This window comes from Dendropsophus ebraccatus, chromosome 11 (genome assembly GCF_027789765.1).
Source record: "Dendropsophus ebraccatus isolate aDenEbr1 chromosome 11, aDenEbr1.pat, whole genome shotgun sequence".
Lineage (NCBI taxonomy): Eukaryota > Metazoa > Chordata > Amphibia > Anura > Hylidae > Dendropsophus > Dendropsophus ebraccatus.
Window position 1 is genome coordinate 86,506,750 of NC_091464.1, and position 21,060 is coordinate 86,527,809.

Sequence of the window (21,060 nt, forward strand, 5' to 3'; positions counted from 1 at the left end):
ACTACTCCCCCTAGTAGTTTGCATCACCACCCTGCTCCCTCCACTACTCCGACTAGCAGTCTGCATCCCCAACCTTCTCCCTCCATTCCCGTACTGCGCCCTCCCACTACTCCTCCCAGCAGTCTGCATCCCCATCCTGCTCCCTCCACTACTCCTTTTAGCAGTCCACATCTCACCTTGCTCCCTCCACTACTACTTCTAACAGTCTGCATCCCACCTTGCTCCCTCCACTACTACGTCTAACAGTCTGCATCCCACCTTGCTCCCTCCACTACTACTTCTAATAGTCTGCATCCCACCTTGCTCACTCCACTTCTCTCCTAGCAGTCTGCATCCCTACCCTTCTCCTTCCATTGCTTCTCCTAGCAGTCTACATTCCCGTCCTGCTCCCTCTACAACTCCTCCCAGCAGTCTGCATCCCAGCCCAGCTGAACAAGTTGACAAGTTGGATCCCCAACTTAAAGTATTAGGCATGAGGTAAGGGTTGGGATGAGAACTGATTATCATCTATTATGGATGGTCTGAATCTATCTACTGGTGTCATTTTTGGCTGTAATCCAGTCTGTGATGATAAGGAGGAGAACTCTGATCCCCATGTTGATGACACATTCCCTTTCACTTGGCTCAGCACAGACTTACCAGGAAGTCAGTGCATGTGGAGGTAGTTCACTTACTGTAAGGGCTGTTATAATATGCAATAAGAATAAATTAAATTAAATAAAAAAAAAAAAAATCTTTTAGGAAATTTTTGATATAAAAGTTAGGACCAGACTAACATTTTCTTGCCATTTTGTCCCAAGCTTGGCTGTAACAAGCTGCAAAAATATGGCTGAAAACACAGGGGTTATAACACCGAAGCTCCACAAGCCGCTGTCTGATCGTAATAACATTTGAACTCATTCTTAAAATATTTATTATTGTGAGCATATAAAGCCGTATTTCTGATGCACTTCTTCAATTAATAATAAGTTGGGTTGGGCTTTTATAATGGCTTAACTTTTAATTAAGCGTTAGATCAATATAAAGCTTCTGATTAATTCTGGGAAATCTATTGGTACTACCCATAATCTATTGCATAATATATCACACTAGCATAAATCATGCAGGATGTGCATATTTCTTTGTACCCCACAGACCATAAATTATAAATTAATCCTTACTGATGCCTCCTTTTTGAAACAATATCTGCAACATAAAGTGAAATGGTTCTTCCTGGACAGAAGGTCCCTAATTCTGCTGTCAAGTGTGTGATATTTAATAAGGACTCGATACGTTCCATTATTACCCTAAAAGGTTATTATCTTTTAACATCCATAGGAAAGCTTTTTACTGGATTATAGAAGAACATCATGAATAATATAAGGTAAAATATATATGCAGTATGAAAGGTCTGTCTCTAAAATATACAACTAAGATGTTATAATATGGCCAACCAACCGGAAGTGGCAGACTAGTGGCTACAAAATGACCACCAGCAGTAAGCAGAAGACTAGGGGTACAACATGACCACCAGCAGTGAGAAGCAGACTAGGGGTACAACATGACCAACAGCAGTGAGAAGCGGACTAGGGGTACAACATGACCAACAGCAGTAAGAAGCAGACAAGGGGCACAACATGATCAACAGCAGTAAGAAGCAGACTAGGGGTACAACATGACCACCAGCAGTAAGAAGCAGACTAGTGGTACAACATGACCAACAGCAGTAAGAAGCAGACTAGTGGTACAACATGACCAACAGCAGTAAGAAGCAGACTAGGGGTACAACATGACCAACAGCAGTAAGAAGCAGACTAAGGGTACAACATGACCACCAGCAGTAAGCAGAAGACTAGGGGTACAACATGACCACCAGCAGTAAGAAGCAGACCAGGGGTACAACATGACCACCAGCAGTAAGAAGCAGACTAGTGGTACAACAAGTCCACCATCAGTAAGCTGAAGACTAGGGGTACAACATGACCACCAGCAGTACAGTAGGAAGCAGACTAGGGGGTACAACAAGGCCACCATTAGTAAGAAGCAGACTAGGTGTACAACATGACCAACAGCAGTAAGAAGCAGACAAGGGGCACAACATAACCACCAGCAGTAAGAAGCAGACTAGTGGTACAACATGACCAACAGCAGTAGGAAGCAGACTAGGGGTACAACATGACCAACAGCAGTAAGAAGCAGACTAGTGGTACAACATGACCAACAGCAGTAAGAAGCAGACTAGGGGCACAACATGACCACCAGCAGTAAGAAGCAGACTAGGTGTACAACATGGCCACCAGCAGTAAGCAGAATACTAGGGGTACAACATGACCACCAGAAGTAAGAAGCAGATGAGGGGTACAACATGACCACCAGCAGTAAGCAGAAGACTAGGGGTACAATATGACCACCAGCAGTAAGCAGAAGACTAGGGGTACAACATGGCCACCAGCAGTAAGCAGAAGACTAGGGGTACAACATGAAAACCAACAGAAAGCAGAAGACTAGGGGTACAACATGGCCACCATCAGTAAGAAGCAGACTAGGGGTACAACATGACCATCAGCAGTAGGAAGCAGACTAGGGGTACAACATGACCACCAGCAGTAGGAAGCAGACTAAGGGTACAACATGACCAACAGCAGTAAGCAGAAGACTAGGGGTACACCATGAGCACCAGCAGTAAGAAGCAGACTAGGGGTACACCATGAGCACCAGCAGTAAGAAGCAGACTAGGGGTACAACATGAGCACCAGCAGTAAGAAGCAGACTAGGGGTACAACATGGCCACCAGCAGTAAGCAGAAGACTAGGGGTATAACATGACCAACAGCAGTAAGAAGCAGACTAGGGGTACAACATGACCAACAGCAGTAAGAAACAGACTAGGGGTACACCATGAGCACCAGCAGTAAGCAGAAGAATATAGGATACAACAGGACCAATAGTAAGCAGAAGACCATCAGTATTTGGCTGTTCCACCGTTTCTATCCACCACCGCTGTATTGAGAGGACAAAATATTAGCAGGTGATGACTGGCCGCTTTGGTCACTTGATCTTACCTTATTGGTTACGGCTTATTGAAAATGAGTAATCCCCAACGTGTCGGTTTCTGGCTGTTGCAAATAAAAAAAATGCTCTTCATGCCCCGAAAGCCAAAGGCCAAAGCCAGAAACCAACAGATTGGCGAACACTCCTATGCAGTATAACCAATAGAGGAATAAGAGCCCAGGAAACAAGAAAGTTATACTAGGTATATTACAAACTTTAATCGTTTAACTTTTTACACCTATAGAGACTTATTATTTGAACCCGGGAGCCTAGTTTGAAATGCAGAAAACTTTTTTTTACTATTTTTTCACGGCTCATGTACATTTTTTTAAATGCAAATGATGATATTATCTAAGATCCAACAACTCATTTGCTTAATCCCGCTGTTGAGCCCTGGAATATCACACTGACCCCCCACCAATTAACAGTAAAGCCAGAAATGCTTTATCCTGATGTTCTGCTGTTTTGTTCTGAGGATTAGAGCTGGCTCCGTATAATTGAGATGTGTTTCAGTCCTGCTGCAGTTTGTTTGCCACAGGCACATAATGGCAGCGGCAGCACATTCTGAGTGGAAAAGCTGACTTTCCGTCACCTTTGGTGTAATGACAAAAAAATACAATATGCAAGAACTGCATATAATGTATAAAATAATAACAGCTATTTCGGTTATTATAGGTGGTTAGGTTTACAGGTACCAGCAGTCATTCTCTCCCGCTTGTTTATACCTTGTAAAATGTTCCCAAATTCCCATTTGTAAATCCTTAGCTGGATATGTATATATATATATATATATATATATATATATATATATGTCCATGAGTTGTCCTTTACTAAGGTTTCTTTTATATTCTTTTTTTTTCTAGGTTAGGCTATGTTCACACAACGTATATTTTTGTAAAAGTACGGCCGTTGTTGCAGATTGCAACAACGGTCGTGATTAATACGGAAATATATGTTACTTTGCCGTCTATGGAATCCCGGCTTTAGTGTATACACATGGTATACACTCCGGCCGGGATCCCTAGCAGTGCCGAGAGAAACGGCAATGTCTGTTATCTGCGGGCGCTATTCAATGAATAGCGGCCGCAGAAAGCCCTGTCAGTTCACACAGTGGAGCGAGCGAGAGTGTGCTGTGGGGAGTTCTGATGCGGGCGCGCACAGATGCGCCCGCATCAGAACTCAGCGGCGCTAAAGATCATCCGGCCGTTATTATCTTTTCTGAGACTGGCCGGGTCACTCAACGGCCGGTCTCTTACATAATGTCACCATAGCCTTATGCTGTGTGGTTAGCCATTAGGCAACATGAGCTTAGCAAACAGAGGTGGTGCAAGAGTGACGGAAGCCCTAAGCCCACTCATATAGTGGGGCCCACAGACCACAAGAGAGCTGGAGCGGGCACAAAATAGATATGCTCTAATGTGAATATATGTACTAGCTGCCAAAGCTGCCAGGGCATATATCCTCAGTCCTAGCTTTAATGATAGATTGAGCTGCACAGCGCTTTGATGATAAAGGGGCACTCTGACATCAGGTAAAAAAAAAAAACATGCTTCAGAAGCATATAGCACTGCTTAATTGTAAATTAAATTTAATTCTAAAACCAAAAATGTATTTGCTTTAGGGTCTTTAGTTCTTTAGTTCAGTACTTCCTGGTTGTGTAGTTGCTCTATAGTGCAAGTCCTAGAATGCATTGCATTCATACAACATCACAGTCCTCCCATCTGCCTACTCCCCTCCCACAGCACTCATGTCAGTTTCCTATCCAGCAGCACCTGCTGCATTTATTCTTTATATGCTCTTTTTGTGGCATAATTCACCAAAATGCCATAAACACACCTCACCTTAAATAAATATCCCAATAAATTTGCAATGAACATACACAAAAAGCAATAAAAATGCAATGATATATTGATCCTTAAAGGGGTTGTCCAGTAAAAATCTTTTTCTTTTAAATAAACTGGGGTCAGAAATATATATAGAGATTTGTAATTTACTTCTATTAAAAAAATCTCAAGTCTTCCCCTACTTATCAGCTGCTATATGTCCTGCAGGAAATGTTGTTTTATTTTCAGTCTGACACAGTGCTCTCTGCTGACATCTCTGGCTGAGACAGGAACTCTGTCTCGGTTTTCTATGAATCCTCATAGAAATCCTCTCCTGCTCTGGATCGTTCTACTCTGTGTTGTCTTTGCCGCCCTTAGTCCCATATGTTTCCGCAGAGTTAAACCCAGAATAATAAAACAACTTACTTAAATTGTACAAATGCAATAGCTATCCTTATAGGCCGGAAATAATTTTTTCTGAGCCAGGATGATCAGGATAGGCAATGTCTACAGTGCTATAATGCACAGGATAGTCAGGGGAGAATAGTTTTAGGGCTTAAAGCAAATGTTTAAGAGAACCATTTAGGTAACAGATGTCTACTATGCTCTGAACAGCTTCCAATTGATTTCCTTGTGTCTCATCTATTCCACTTCTCTGGTACTAAATGGATATTAGAGACCTGCTGGAAAAATAATTATCTGATATTTTCATTAAGACATCACCAAAAGTGGACCCGCTATAATTCTTAAGTGGATATATAAGGGCAATAACTAAAGGAAAAATTAGTTTATACAGACAGCAGTGGCCTTTACATGTTGTACTTTTTATAGAAAAAATAGCCAGTTCACAAGAACCACCATTAAACATTGTCATTGTATGCGTCTTCTCACCATAGTTATTAGGAATAAAGTAAAGCACAACCGACCATGATATAAACAACAGCGCGTCAATCTATAAGAACCAAAATGCTATGATAAATCCACTGGATGTAAGAAGGAGAATAAAAATATTTATTATTATATTAACAACGATTGTGATTTTGAGTGTAATATTGCCAAAATAAAAAGACAATAACAAAAACTATATAACTATAAAGAGAAAAAAAGACCAGATATCCATATACTTGTCACGGATCCATCTGCTCCTCGGCACTGGGGCTGCGCCATTTTTAAGTTAGGGACCCACACGTATCAGGAACCTTGAAGCGGTGTGTGGGCTTATGCATTTTAATCAAATTGTAACTAACTCCTGATATTATTATGAGAAGCAGATGGTTCAGTGATAAGTATATGGATGTGTGGCCATATCTGTTTTTCTCCTCATAGAATTCTGAGTATAACATAGGATGAAACAAACAAAAAAAGTATTATATTTTTTGCTATATGTATTATAGCACATACAGTAGTAAATGTAAAAAATAATAATAATAATAAAAAGAAGAAGAAGAAGAAGAAGAAGAAGAAGAAGAAGAAGAAGAAGAAGAAGAAGAAGAAGAAGAAGAAGAAGAAAAAGAAAGAAAGAAGAAGAAGAAGAAGAAAAAGAAAGAAAGAAGAAGAAGAAGAAGAAGAGTGCATTATCAAACCTTATAAAGAAATGTATGATAAATTATATGATAGTGACTTACATGGACATTTGTATTGGACAGCAGAATAAAAATCAGTTGATATCCTAATGCAGCGGCTCAGAAGGAACGTAAGCTGGGAATAAGACGGAAAGAGGAGCCTGGGACAGTTTGGCAGCAGTTGTCATTTGGCACTAAGGCTTCATCAGGTAAACTTATGATTCTTAGACAGACCCCAAGGTGCAGGGCTGCCAAATGGTGGTAATGGTAAGAATCCCCCAAGGGCATAACTGTTTAGTGTCTGGCTGAATGTTTTGTGGAGTCATCTTAATGGTACAGTATATCTCAGTCTCTGCGGGTAGCACTAGTCCAAAGTGTTTTTCTGAGAGATTCTTACAGGTTGTCTCCATGTGGTTCCTAAATTCTGAACTCACAGATGATGGGGTTCAATACCCATAGTGTGGTGTGGGTCCTAAATGTTGACCATATGTTGGTAGCCATGTGGGATTTAGGCCTGATCTGAAGCTCTGAAGGGTCCTGGAGCAATGGAGTCCTTGCTCACCTTATCCCCAAAGTCTCTATATCTTCTCCTCTGATCCCTCAGGATGGACTAGGTGGTTTCCACCAGAAATGAATCATCTTTTACACAGAGGGAGCTTCCTTCATCACTCTACCACTAACTAAATTACATTCCTCTATATAAAAATGGCTGTGGCGGGGGTTGGGGGGGGGGTCCCTCCATCTTCCAGAACATTCCACAAGCAAGTGTATGGGACAGTGCAGTAAAAAGCATAACTCTACAATCCCGAGAACATGGAGAAACAATATCTGACAACCAACCAATATCCTGTACTGTGGAAACACTGAGTGGGACACTGCACTTATATAGTCTGTGATATAGCCTTAAAGTTACACTGTCACCCCCTTTGTGCATTCTGACATCTCTACACAGGTGTAAAGGGTAAATTTAGCGTTCTTCATACCTTATTTCATATGGTGTTTGTTCAAGTAAAAAGTTTCCTTTTATCAACTGCAGATTGTATTAAGTGGGCGTGACCTCGTGGCATTATTGCCACTTAGCCCCGCCCACAACAGCACAGTTGGCCCCGCCCCTTGGTGCCCATTGGCTAGCTGTCATAAAGGGGGTGTGGTCTAGATATTTCGGCCAGCCTGTTCCAATGGCCGACGAGGAGGCAGGGCCGACTGTGGCGTTGTGGGCAGGGCTAAGTGGCGCTAATGCCGTGAGGCCCCGCCCACTTAACACAATCTGCATTTGATAAAAGATGACTTTTACTTGAACAAGCACCATGACGTATGATATAAAATAAGGTATGAAAAACGCTAAATTAACCCTTTACACCTCAATAGTACAGGCAATTTTAAGAAACGTTGTAATTGAGTTTATTAGGCAAATATGCCATTATCTGCATTCAAAAAGACTTTCCCCAGGTCCCCCCCCCCCTCCTCTCTCTCATCCACTGCTCATTATCAGGAAATCGCAACTCTTTTACATCAGTTGGGCCCTGTGTAACCTATGGAGAGGGGAGGGGGAGGAGGGAGATTAGTCGGCAGCAGAGAGCAGAGAACAAAGGATTACACAGGGGGACCTGTGTGAAAGTCGTATTCAGAGGTCAGAGAGGTCAGTGCTGACTTCAGAGGAGATAGCCCGGTGATGTAGCTGTAAATTAACTCTTTGTTATCCTGTTTTGGTGCCTCATCTCCCTCAACCCCTCCCCTCTCCATAAGAGAACCATGAAGATGGGGGTCCTAAAACTGCCTTTTCATGATAAAAAAAATGCATTTTTCGGCTAATAAACCCAATTACAAAGTTTCTTAAAACCGCCTGTTGTATTGATTTCTGCAAAAAAAATAAAAAAAAATAAACAAGTGACACTTTAAATTTAAAAATTTCAAGGTAATAATGAAATATATGTTAGTCAATTTGCTGTATTAAAACCTTATTTCCTAGAAACTGGGCAACTTCATAAGGTTCTTTTAAGAGTTGAGCGAACTACTAGCATGTTTGGAATTGTCAAAACCTGAGCGTGCTGCATTCGCCAAGCAGTGCCTGCTAAAGTTGGATGCAGCCCTAGGGAGTCCTGGAAAACCTTGACCCAACCATAAGTCATAGGCTGTCATCTATATTGAAAACAACATAAAAAGAATGGCAATACAAAAAAAAAAAAACTGTACTATTCATAAGTGCCATAAGTAGTTATCTTGTCTAGTCTATTGATCATAATATTTTAAAATTCTATATCTGGTTCTGTTTCAGAAAGCTGGACTAGAGTATTAGCGTTTCTAATCGATCATGCACTGATTAGATGAAGGGGATTTCAATGCACTCAGCAGCTGTCTCCTCGGCACACAAAGTCCAAAACGGAATTGTCTCGACATATCCCATGTATATATTCCATTTAATTTTTATCATAGTGGTATAAAATAATCATCTGTCTGGTTATTGATGCGCTCAACCCGCCCAACCTCTCCCAGCATGTGACACTTTATATGCTGGCACATACTGGGTTTTGATGTGCCACGAATATGTGGCCTGTAAATTAGGCTCTCCCATGCTAAAATTACACGGATTAAAGCAAAATCATGGATGCATATAGGCTACAATTGGATGGTATTTAACAACCTTATTTGCATTGTAAAAGCCCCACAGGTGCCTAAGTGTCTAAATGCAAGCATATGGCTATACTGTACTGGGTGAAAACAAGGGGTTTCATTGCTCATGGCTGCACTGACAGAAATACTAAATTTCCGTGAAATCCATCAATCTCGGCGAGAACTCAGCTCCAGTGGATTTCTCTTAGCAATAAGTCATCATTAGAATAATATACTATGCTTTCATATCAGAACTTTTTTGACGTGCCACAGTGACATGCCAAAAGTTTTGATTGGTGGGGATCTGGGTACTGAGCTCCCACCACTTGTTAGGACAAATGGAGCGAAGAACTCACTTATTGTGTTTCTTTCCATTGACAGGCACTATAAAAAAAAAAAAAATACTAGAAAATATACGATCCCGTCTTTCTGTGAAAAGAAAACTGGAAGAAAAAGCACTCAGCTGAGAACTTCGCCCCATTCATTATATCTTTCAGTGGGGGTCTCCACACTAGGACCCCAACAAATCAAAACTTCAAGAAAGTTTTCTGAAAATACACTTACACTTTAAGGCCATGTTCACACACAGTATGTTTAGCATAAATCACGGCCGTTAATGCAATTTGCAACAACGGCCGTGATTTATGCTAAATATTTGTTTAATTAATGGAATCCCGGCCGGAAAGTATACACATAGGGGGAGATTCATCAAACATGGTGTAAAGTGAAACTGGCTCAGTTGCCCCTAGCAACCAATCAGATTCCACCTTTCATTTTCCAAAGAGTCTGTGAGGAATGCAAAGTGGAATCTGATTGGTTGCTAGGGGCAACTGAGCCAGTTTCACTTTACATCATGTTTGATAAATCTCACCCATAGTCTACGCTTCGGGCAAGGTTCCATCCGGCCGCTCAAAAAACTCAGTTTTCTGCAGAAGCTATTCATTAAATAACGGCCGCACCGACATGTCAGTTCTCACAATGGAGCTTGCAGCTCTGGCTTCACACTCCATTGTGTGTAGCGGGGAATTGGGATGCTAGCGCACATGGGTTCGCCCACATCCCAATTCACCAGAAATGAAGACCATCCGGTCGGTACTGCAGTACCGGCCGGGATTATCTTAACATTAACATTAGCCGTTCCGTAATCCAGCTGGGTCACAGAACAGACGGTGTTTCACGCAGTGGGAACATGGCCTAAAACAACCTTTGTCATGAGTAAAAAGCCTATTGCTGCAAGGCAACCCTGGTCTTAAAGGGGAATTGTGGGCAAAATTAACTGATGAGCTATTAAAAAGCTTATCAGTCACTGATCAGCGGGGTGCTATTCACTTGTACAGGAGCCGAGCTGCAGTTACAGGTTCATCAATGGCTGAGAAGCTATTCTGTGGATAGTTCATCTGTTCATTTTGCGAGGAAAACCCCTTTAAAGTGGCCAAACACCTCTAACAGTTATCCCGTCCTCCCCATACATGTTCACTATGAGGAGGGGTAAGCTGCAGGTAGACTGCTGTGGCGCCAGCCCATCCCTCTAAGAGAAAGCGGGACAGGCGGCAAAAATCCAGCACATCAGACCCTTCTCTGGTAGTTATATTGGGCAGAAGGGAAAAGACTGAAATGCACGTGTTATTCAATATATATCAAGGTTGGCTTGTGACTTTGTCCATTTTTTTTTTATTTTGGCCCGTTGGCCCATCTGTACTGGGGATATAGGGAGGACCATCTATAAGGGGGATACAGGGGAGACCATCTATAAGGGGGATACAGGGGGCACCATCTATGCGGGGGATACAAGAGGGACCATCTATGCCGGCGATACAGGGGGGACCATCTATGTGGGGGATACAGGGGGGACCATCTATTTGGGGGATACATGAGGGGCATCTATAAGGGAGATAACATGGGGGCCATCTATAAAGGGGATAACATGAGGGGCCATCTATCTGGGCGACAGACAACACAGGGGGGCATCTATAAGGGGGACTACACAGGAGTGTATGCAATAGGGCATGTACTATAGTGGCTACACAGAGGGGGCATATACCATAAGGGGGGGGGGGTCACAGAGTCAGCCTACCTACTAAATGAGGGTGTAAAGGGGCCAATACAGATGTGCAGTGTGAAGAGATGAGGATGGTGACAGAGTGAGGAGCCTAATATGTTTGTCTGGCAGATTCTGTGGATTCGTGGTTCGGAGAAGTTCTCATAACGGCACAGGGCAGATGGAGAAGATGAAAAGGGAAGAACTCTGATCAGAGAAGACGTCCCCTGTGAGTCACTAAATCTATCTGCACTGTGATGTATATGGAGTAGAGAACCTGTGTGTAGCTGCGTCCACCTCTATATGGCTGGGTGAGGTGATAGTGATCTGTGTACAGTGGATTATTTAGTAGCAGCGGTGGTGTTAGTCAGTATGTGGCAGTATTATTCAGTATGTGGTGATAATATGTGTTACTTGTAATCTGGTCCTGTGTTTTATTGAACTTAGTATACTGAATTTGGACGGTAATAATATGGTGGTAATGGTAGTGGTTGTGGTGTGATGGTCATATTTCCTCCTTGTATACTGGTATTATTGGCAATATTGGTCTCAGTATAAAGGATTTGGTTAGTGACAGTATGGCAGTAATATGTATGGTGACAATATTTCCTATATACTGGTATTATTGGTAATATCAGACTTGAGATTTTATATATATATATATATATATATATATATATATATATATATATATATATATATATATTATATATATATATATATATATATAATAAAAATCAAAGTCTGTCTGTCTGTCCTTCTGTCTGTCCTCTATAGACTTCCAAACGCCTGAACCGTTTGACCCCAAATTTGGCACACAGATACATTGGGTGCCCGGGAAGGTTATTGCGAAGGTCCCGTCCCCACCAGATGTACAGGAGGGGAGGGGGAGGGGAAAGAGAGGCTCCCCATAGAGATGAATGGGAAAATCTCCTCACTGCAAACACCGGTGATATAATTAGCTGCAGCAGACACGGCAGCTGGAGCCTTAGCAACCAATAGGATTACTGCTTTCATTTTCACAGGGAGCAATGGTTGCTAGGGAAGCTGCCTCACAACATCCACAGTAATAACTGGTAGATCCCCTACTCCAACTATACAGTACATGTATACAGGACCCCCTACTCCAACTATACAGTACATGTATATACAGGACCCCCTACTCTATCTATACAGTACATGTATATACAGGCCCCCCTACTCCATCTATACAGTACATGTATATACAGGGCCCCCTACTCCATCTATACAGTATGTATATACAGGACCCCCTACTCCATCTATACAGTACATGTATATACAGGACCCCCTACTCCATCTATACAGTACATGTATATACAGGACCCCCTACTCCATCTATACAGTACATGTATACAGGACCCCCTACTTTATCCATACAGTACATGTATATACAGGACCCCCTACTCCATCTATACAGTACATGTATATACAGGACCCCCTACTCCAACTATACAGTACATGTATATACAGGACCCCCTACTCCATCTATACAGTACATGTATACAGGACCCCCTACTCCATCTATACAGTACATGTATATACAGGACCCCCTACTCCATCTATACAGTACATGTATACAGGACCCCCTACTCCATCTATACAGTACATGTATATACAGGACCCCCTACTCCATCTATACAGTACATGTATATACAGGACCCCCTACTCCATCCATACAGTGCATGTATATACAGGGCCCCCTACTCCATCTATACAGTCCTTGTATATACAGGACCCCCTACTCCATCTATACAGTACATGTATACAGGACCCCCTACTCCATCTATACAGGACATGTATATACAGGACCCCCTACTCCATCTATATAGTACATGTATATACAGGGCACAACAGGTATACCAAACTGTGACTGGGTAACACTGCCACACCAGACCTGACCAATACCGCCATACTGTGACTGGATAACACCTCCATACCAGACCTGACCAATACCGCCATACTGTGACTGGATAACACTGCCATACCAGACCTGACCAATACCACCACACTGTGACTGGATAACACTGTCATACCAGACCTGACCAATACCACCATACTGTGACTGGATAACACTGCCACACCAGACCTGACCAATACCACCACACTGTGACTGGATAACACTGTCATATAAGACCTGACCAATACCACCATACTGTGACTGGATAACACTGCCACACCAGACCTGACCAATACCGCTATACTGTAACTGGATAACACTGTCATATAAGACCTGACCAATACCGCCATACTGTGAATGGATAACACCGCCACACCAGACCTGATCAATACCGCTATACTATGCTGGATAACATTGTCATACCAGACCTAACCAATAACGCCATACTGTGACTGGATAACACTGTCATACCAGACCTGACCAATACCGCCATACTGTGACTGGATAACACTGCCATACCAGACCTGACCAACACCGGCAAACTGTGACTGGATAACACCATCATATCAGACCTGACCAATACTGCCATACGGTGACTGGATAACAGCGCTATACCAGACCTGACCAATACCACCACACCATGACTGGATAACACCGCCACACCAGCACACCAGACCTGACCAATACCGCCATACTGTGACTGGATAACACCGCCATACCAGACATAACCAATACCGACACACTGTGACTGAATAACACTGCCATACGGGTAAATAAAACCCTGCAGGTATACAGGACACTACAGGTATATAGGACCCCAAAACTATACACTACAGGTGCACGGGACCTCCACAAAACTATATACTACAGGTATACAGGACCCCAAACTTTACACTACAGGTATACAGGACCCCAAAACTATATACTACAGGTATACAGGACCTCCACCAACTATATACTTCAGGTATACAGGACCTCCACCAACTATATACTACAGGTATACAGGACCCCACCAACTATATACTACAGGTATATAGGACCCCAAACCATACACTACAGGTATACAGGACCTCAAAACTATACACTACAGGTATACAGGACCTACACCAACTCTATAATACAGGTATACAGCACCTTCACCAACTCTATACTACAAGTATACAGGACCCCAAATATACTACAGATATACAGGAACTCCACCAGCTATATACTACAGGTATATAGGACCCCAAACTATACACTACAGGTATACATGACCTCCACCACTCTATACTATAGTTATACAGGACCCTCAAACTATTTACTACAGGTATACAGGACCCCCGAACTATATACTACAGGTATACAAGACCTCCACCAATTATACACTACAGGTATCCAGGACCCTCAAACTATAAACTACAGGTATACAAGACCTCCACCAACTATACATTACAGGTATACAGCACCAACTATATACTACAGGTATACAGGACCTCCGAACTATACAGTACAGGTATACAGGACCTTCACCAATTGTACACTGCAGGTATACAGGACCTCCCTCAACTATACACTACAGGTATACAGCCCCCCCCCAAATACACACTACAGGTATACAGGACCCTCCCCCAACTATACACTATAGGTATACAGACCCCCCAACTATGCACTACAAATATGCGAGACCCCTAAAAGCTATACATTGTGGGTATACAGAACCCCTCCAACTATGCACTACAGGTATACACTAATTCCACTGATTAACTCAGATGAAACAATACCTTTAGCTTGGCCTCCTGGGCACCTTAGAACAAATCTAATTAACACACTGACACTTTATACCCAGGCAGCGCCGGGTACATTCTCTAGTATATATATATATATATATATATATATATATATATATATATACACACACACAGACACACACACAAATAGCATTGCTTGGTCGAGGAAGGGGGGGGGGGCAAGTTGACCTCTTGCACCAGGACCCAGGGGACATTAGCTACGCCCCTGAGCTTATGCAATGAGTTGGGGAAAGCAAAAGCAAAGAAATATGGGGTATTGGGGCCCTATTACATGGATCCATAATCTACAGAATCAGGCCTAATACTATTCTTTCCAGTCTAGAGAGCAGGAGAGGTTTTCTATTGTGATTTGGACAGTTCCTGACATGGACAGAGGTGGCAGCAGAGAGCACTGTGTCAGACGGGAGATAATACACCCCTTCCTGCAGGACATACAGCAGCTGATAAGTAAAAGAAAACTGGAGATTTTTTTTTATTTTTTTATATAGAAGTAAATTACAAATTTTTGCCACTTTTTGACACCAGTTGATTTAAAGGATTTTTTCTCCGCCCCTTTAAGGTCCAAGGGTGTTGTTTATAATGTAAGTGCATTGGGTTAGACAAGTAAGATGGCAAGCTTCCATGCATCAATAAATTATGCAGTGCTATATGATACTGTATATTAATGCAAGTGAAATATAACAGTAAATGACATCATCAAAGCAGAAAGACAGTAGGTTATCTCGCTAAAAGCATCAAACATAAACTACATGCGGTATTAACCTTTCCTTAGCATACTGGGACATACGGTACTCAGCCTGGGTCGATTTCAAGGTGAGAAAGCAATACAGTGAACAGCTACAGGGACAATAATAGACTCGCTCTCGCCGAGGCAACGCATATGGTTAGGATTATTTAAAATTATGCTGGATTTGAGTTTTATTAAATTTAAGTTAGCATCTGTTAAATTGTGAGAATAGCCTTTTTCTCGCCATCTCTGAATGCTTTGACAGAGTGCTCAGGTTGCCAAATTCTTGAAAGGCCATCTGCCTGTGCAGAGGTAAAATACTCTTGTAATCTGCACAAAGAAACATTTTCTAGAATAAATTTAGCAGAAATCTGGAGGCTGAGATGTAGCATTCCAAAGAGAGAAGAACCACACGTACCCACAGATTCCTGCAACATGTGACAGAGCTGTAATGCTATGCATCATGTGCTAGCTAGGCCGAGGGTATGTGCTAGCCAGGCCGGGGGTATGTGCTAGCCAGGTCGGGGGTATGTGCTAGCCAGGTCGGGGGTATGTGCTAGCTAGGCGGGGTGTATGTGCTAGCCAGGCCGGGGGTATGTGCTAGCTAGGCGGGGTGTATGTGCTAGCCAGGCCGGGGGTATGTGCTAGCCAGGCCGGGGGTATGTGCTAGCCAGGTCGGGGGTATGTGCTAGCTAGGCGGGGGGTATGTGCTAGCCAGGCCCGGGGGTATGTGCTAGCCAGGCCCGGGGGTATGTGCTAGCCAGGCCCGGGGGTATGTGCTAGCCAGGCCCGGAGGTATGTGCTAGCCAGGCCCGGGGGTATGTGCTAGCCAGGCCCGGGGGTATGTGCTAGCCAGGCCCGGGGGTATGTGCTAGCCAGGCCCGGGGGTATGTGCTAGCCAGGCCCGGGGGTATGTGCTAGCCAGGCCCGGGGGGATGTGGTAGCCAGGCCAGGGGGATGTGGTAGCCAGGCCCAGGGTAAAGATACTGATAGAGTTAGGGAGGACAATCATAAGATCCCAGGATGGCTTCTATAAAATACTTAATATTAACTCCTTCACGTCAGCCATACATATATATACGTTCCTGCTGCAGATGCCCTTTGCAGCAGAAAGGTATATAAACGTTCCGGACAGTGAGGGGCAGTGATGTAGCTAGGATTCATGGGGCCCCATAGAAAAAAACTTTAGGGGGGCCCTCCTCCCCTAGGCACAACACAAAGTACTGCATATACACAGTATATAGGCTCAATGATGTAGCCAAAAAGTAAAATCTCTTGTGACCAGAGGCAAAAGCAGCTACAAAAGTGACTGGCAGAACAGAGAGCCAATGGCTGCTCGCTCTGTCAGTCCACTGTATTTAACTATAAAAGCCCATTAGGAGTCGCTATGGTTAAATACATAGGTGCAGGAGCAGACTACCTTCTGCTTAACCCCTTATCTACTGCAGTGTGTAAGTTATCCAAAGTTCAATTACACATACCTCCCAACTTTTTGGATGGCCAAAGAGGGACACTTCAGTGGTTCAGTCTGGGAAAATTTTACAGACATTTTTATACTTTTTAATTCAAGGATTCATTCACACATACATGATCTGCTGCACATTGATGCAATCATAAATACAGGATCTGCTGCACATTGATGCAATCACACATACAGGATCTGCTGCAGATTGATGCAATCACACAGACAGGATCTGCTGCAGATTGATGCCGTCACACATACAGGATCTGCTGCACATTGATGCAATCACACAGACAGGATCTGCTGCAGATCGATGCAATCACACAGACAGGATCTGCTGCAGATTGATACAATCACACATACATGACCTGTTGCAGATTGATGCAATCACACATACATGATCTGCAGAGTGATGCATTTACGCAAATCTAATTCCTAGGTCAAAAAGAGGGACATGTAAGGGGGAAAGAGGGACAGAGGGACATGGGTCAAAAATAGGGACTGTCCCTTTAAAAGAGGGACACTTGGGAGGTATTTTTACATGCTGCAACACAAAAAAAGAGTTAAAAAGGAAGACAAAGATCTCTGCCTCACTGCTTGTCATCTGATAACCCCTGACCTCTGGCACATTTTCCTACTTGATTGCAGCAGGAAAACAGAGGTCTGGGTTTATGAGAGGATTGAAGCAAAGATCTCCTTATCCTCTTCATATTAACTCTTTTTTATGTTGCAGCATGTAAGTGAACACTGGGTCACTTACACAAAGCAGTACATAAGGGGTTAAGTAGAAGGACACGCTTATCTTCCCTTTGCATCCCCGAGCCTCCCTCCTGCATGGGCCCCATAGCAAGTGCCTACCCTGCCTCTATGGTAGCTACGCCATTGGTGAAGGGCTTTAGATGTGTGTGGGACTGCTGCAGTGTGAACGGCCCCGCACACATCAGCGTCCCGGGAGCTAAGGATAATGATGGGCAGCTGTGATCCTGAAGCTTCCTTTCACTAACCCCTTAAACGCCACGATCTATAGCGATCGCGACATTTAAGTCAGTGATAGGTTAAGCACCTGTCACTGACTGATAGGGACCCCCGCAGCCATGCTGTGGGGGTCCTGATCACTTGTACTGACAGGTAGGGGTAAGACAATTAGCTCCTTCCTGTCAGATGGGTGATCTGTACATAGAGTCTGCTCTCAGGCAGACTCTATGCAAAGATTGACGATAACACTGATTTATGCTTTGCTATGGCAGAGCATAGATCAGTATATGCAATCTAGTGATTGCATGTTTAAATGTAAGATAAAAGTGTTAAAAAAATAAAATAAAATAAAAAAAGAATATGTAAAAAAAAAAATAAATAAACATATATCGTAGCGTGCGGAATTGTTCGATCTATTAAAATAAACATTATTGTTCCTGCACGCTAAACGTCGTACACAAAAAGAAAAAAGAATACCAGGATTGCTGATTTTTTTGTAATTATATATCAGAATTTTTTTTTTTAAAAAAGGATCCAAATTTTTCTTTTACACCAGTATAATACTAATAAAAACTAGAGATCATGGTGCAAAAAAAATCACACCCCAAGTAGCCCTGTAGGTGGAAAAATAAAAGCACTATGGCTCTTAGAAGGTGAGGAGGAACCTTGCATTAATTTGACCCAGACATGTAGGCACCAATGACCTTGGCCATGAAGGGGTTAATTAACTTAATATTAAAGGACAACTTCGGGTAGGGCTATTTTTTGTTAATATGTCATGGAGGTGGAGGCTGCTGAAACAACGTCCTCTTACCTCCCTGGCTCTAGCACTGATGCTGCGTACTTTGTTCCGATCCCCTGGCGGCTTTCTGGTTAGAGAAAGGACGCAGGACATGAAGTGCCAGGAATGGTCAGCCAGTCAGCAGCCGAGGTGGAACCCAGTTTTGGCCACTGACTGGCTGAGAGGCTAACCAAGAAATGGTTGGGGACCCGAAGGACCGGAGTGGAGGAACCTGCCATCAGTGCTGCAACCAGGGAGGTGAGGGCATTTTATTTCTTTTAGCCTCTCCCTTCCCAGCACGTTTGAAAAAAAAAAACACCCTGCCCAGAGTTAGATATAAGTGTAAAGTGTAAATTTTGATTTTGTGTAAATATTAGCAAGTTCTCGCTGTCTGGAGAAGGTGGGTGCAGCCCACATCAACTGGCTTGAAAAAATTATAAGGATTTGTAAAACACTTCTATTTAAAAAAAAAAGAACACACCAGTATTACACATGACAAATAGTCTGTGTCTGTGTATGTGTGTTGGGAGAGGGGTGTCAATAATTTTGCAATGAGACCCAGAATCTTCCAGTCACCCCACCACACTGATACATTTTCCGTGCCAATGCATTATCATTGCTACTGTATATACTGGCTGAGTTACGACTGAGAGCAAGTGTCAGTATCTTCTGAAGAGCGGTGTATGAAACAGATCAGGATTTAGTCGCACACTCGGGACAGTGCAAATGTCAAAGCTCTTTAATTCACGGCATTACACTCTGACAAAAGGCAACGCCGCTTAAGAAAAGTTGCCGAGCTTTTGTTCGCCAAGGCTGTGACCCGCTGCTGGCGTTACTAAATGGATTAGAGCCTTGTGACATTTGCATTTTATGCAGCGTGCATCACGAGCTTGATTTTTCTCTGCGCATTAACTGTAGCATGCAGAAATGAAAGGGATGCACATAGAAGATGATTTATAAAGCATTCGCTATTGATTGAGCGGCGTTCTGGGGCGATGCTAATTACTGTGCTGGAGACATTCTCAATTATGAAAGCCCGCTGCTCCCTAGCACCTCATTGCCGGTAATGGGCTGCAGGTTCATTCGGTAGAGATTAGTCTTAACATTTGCCTACAATGACTGTCACAGAGATATCGATGTTCCGTATGGCAATTATTAAGTAACACTCCAGTGAATGCATATTTCCACGGTCATTGGCACTTCAAAGTTTTCGCTCTATTTCCAGCCTTCTAGATTGCGGTGATATCTATTACTATGGTGCTGGAGGTGATAATGACAAGCTTTATTTACAAGTGACAGGTGCCAGACCTCACACAGTGTGTTGTGCTTATAGTCATGTAAGCATACAATAGAGTACACACAAAACCCCATTGACTTTCATTGTACGTCTTTCAAGGGTCATTGATGTGTTCGGGAATAATGTGTTTTTCAAGGGGATATGTGTCAATCTAAATAAAGGTAGGAACTGTGTAAAAAAATAAATAAATAAAAGAATAGAAAAAAGGTCACACTCCTCTTACCAGTTACCTGCCTCTGCCTTTCTGATCCTTTCTAGGTCCCTCACTGGTATCTTTCGACAAGGAGCATCTGAACATGAAGTCAATAACTGGCTGTAGGAAGTCACTCAGTGATTTCCTATTGTAATCATATGTCCAGTGTTAAGAAGACGAAAAAAAACAAGAGACCTGCAGGGGGCCCAGCAAGTGTTGGAGTGCCACCAGTGGGGAAGCAGTGAGGAGATCCAGTGTAGTGTCCCATTACCTGTGTACCATCCATCAAGGTGTTGATGCCTTGGTCACATGACTTGCCCACTTTGGGAAATACTCACTAGTCTAATCTCGTTACCCTGAAGGGGTGGACTAAAATCAGTGAGTGTAGAGGCCCTATTCCACAGAACGAATATCGGCCGTATGCAGCCGATATCGGCCGCTACGAACGATAATCGTCCCGTGGAATAGAGTGCAATGATCAGCCGACATCGTTCATGTCGGCTGATCGTTGCAGTCGCTTGTTTTTCAACATGTTGAAAAACAAGCGACTGATATAGCAGCGATCTGCTGCCGTCGCTCCCTTAAATAGGAGCATCGGCAGCAGACGCTGCTGTATCCTATGGGCTGCCCGGACAATCAGCGATCCCCCGGGCAGCCCCTCCTCCAGCTGCTCCCCGACACCCTTCCCACACTCACCCGCTCGCTGCAGCCGCGTTGAATAGCGACAGCAGCAAGCGGGGAACGAGGAGCAAATGAGCGCTGAGAGCGCTCGTTTGCTCCTCTAGACGACCCGTGGAATAGGGGCTTAAGTCTAACGCAAGCCAGCAAAGTGGGAACATCTAGTTAGTGCTGGTC

At 43.3% G+C, this 21,060-nt stretch overlaps 1 protein-coding gene across 3 annotated transcripts in view; it reads right to left on the reverse strand.

The window, feature by feature from the left end:
• The window catches only part of EPHA6 (EPH receptor A6), a 714,887-nt gene that overhangs the window by 577,527 nt on the left and 116,300 nt on the right, over positions 1 to 21,060 (reverse strand). The window lies entirely within an intron of this gene.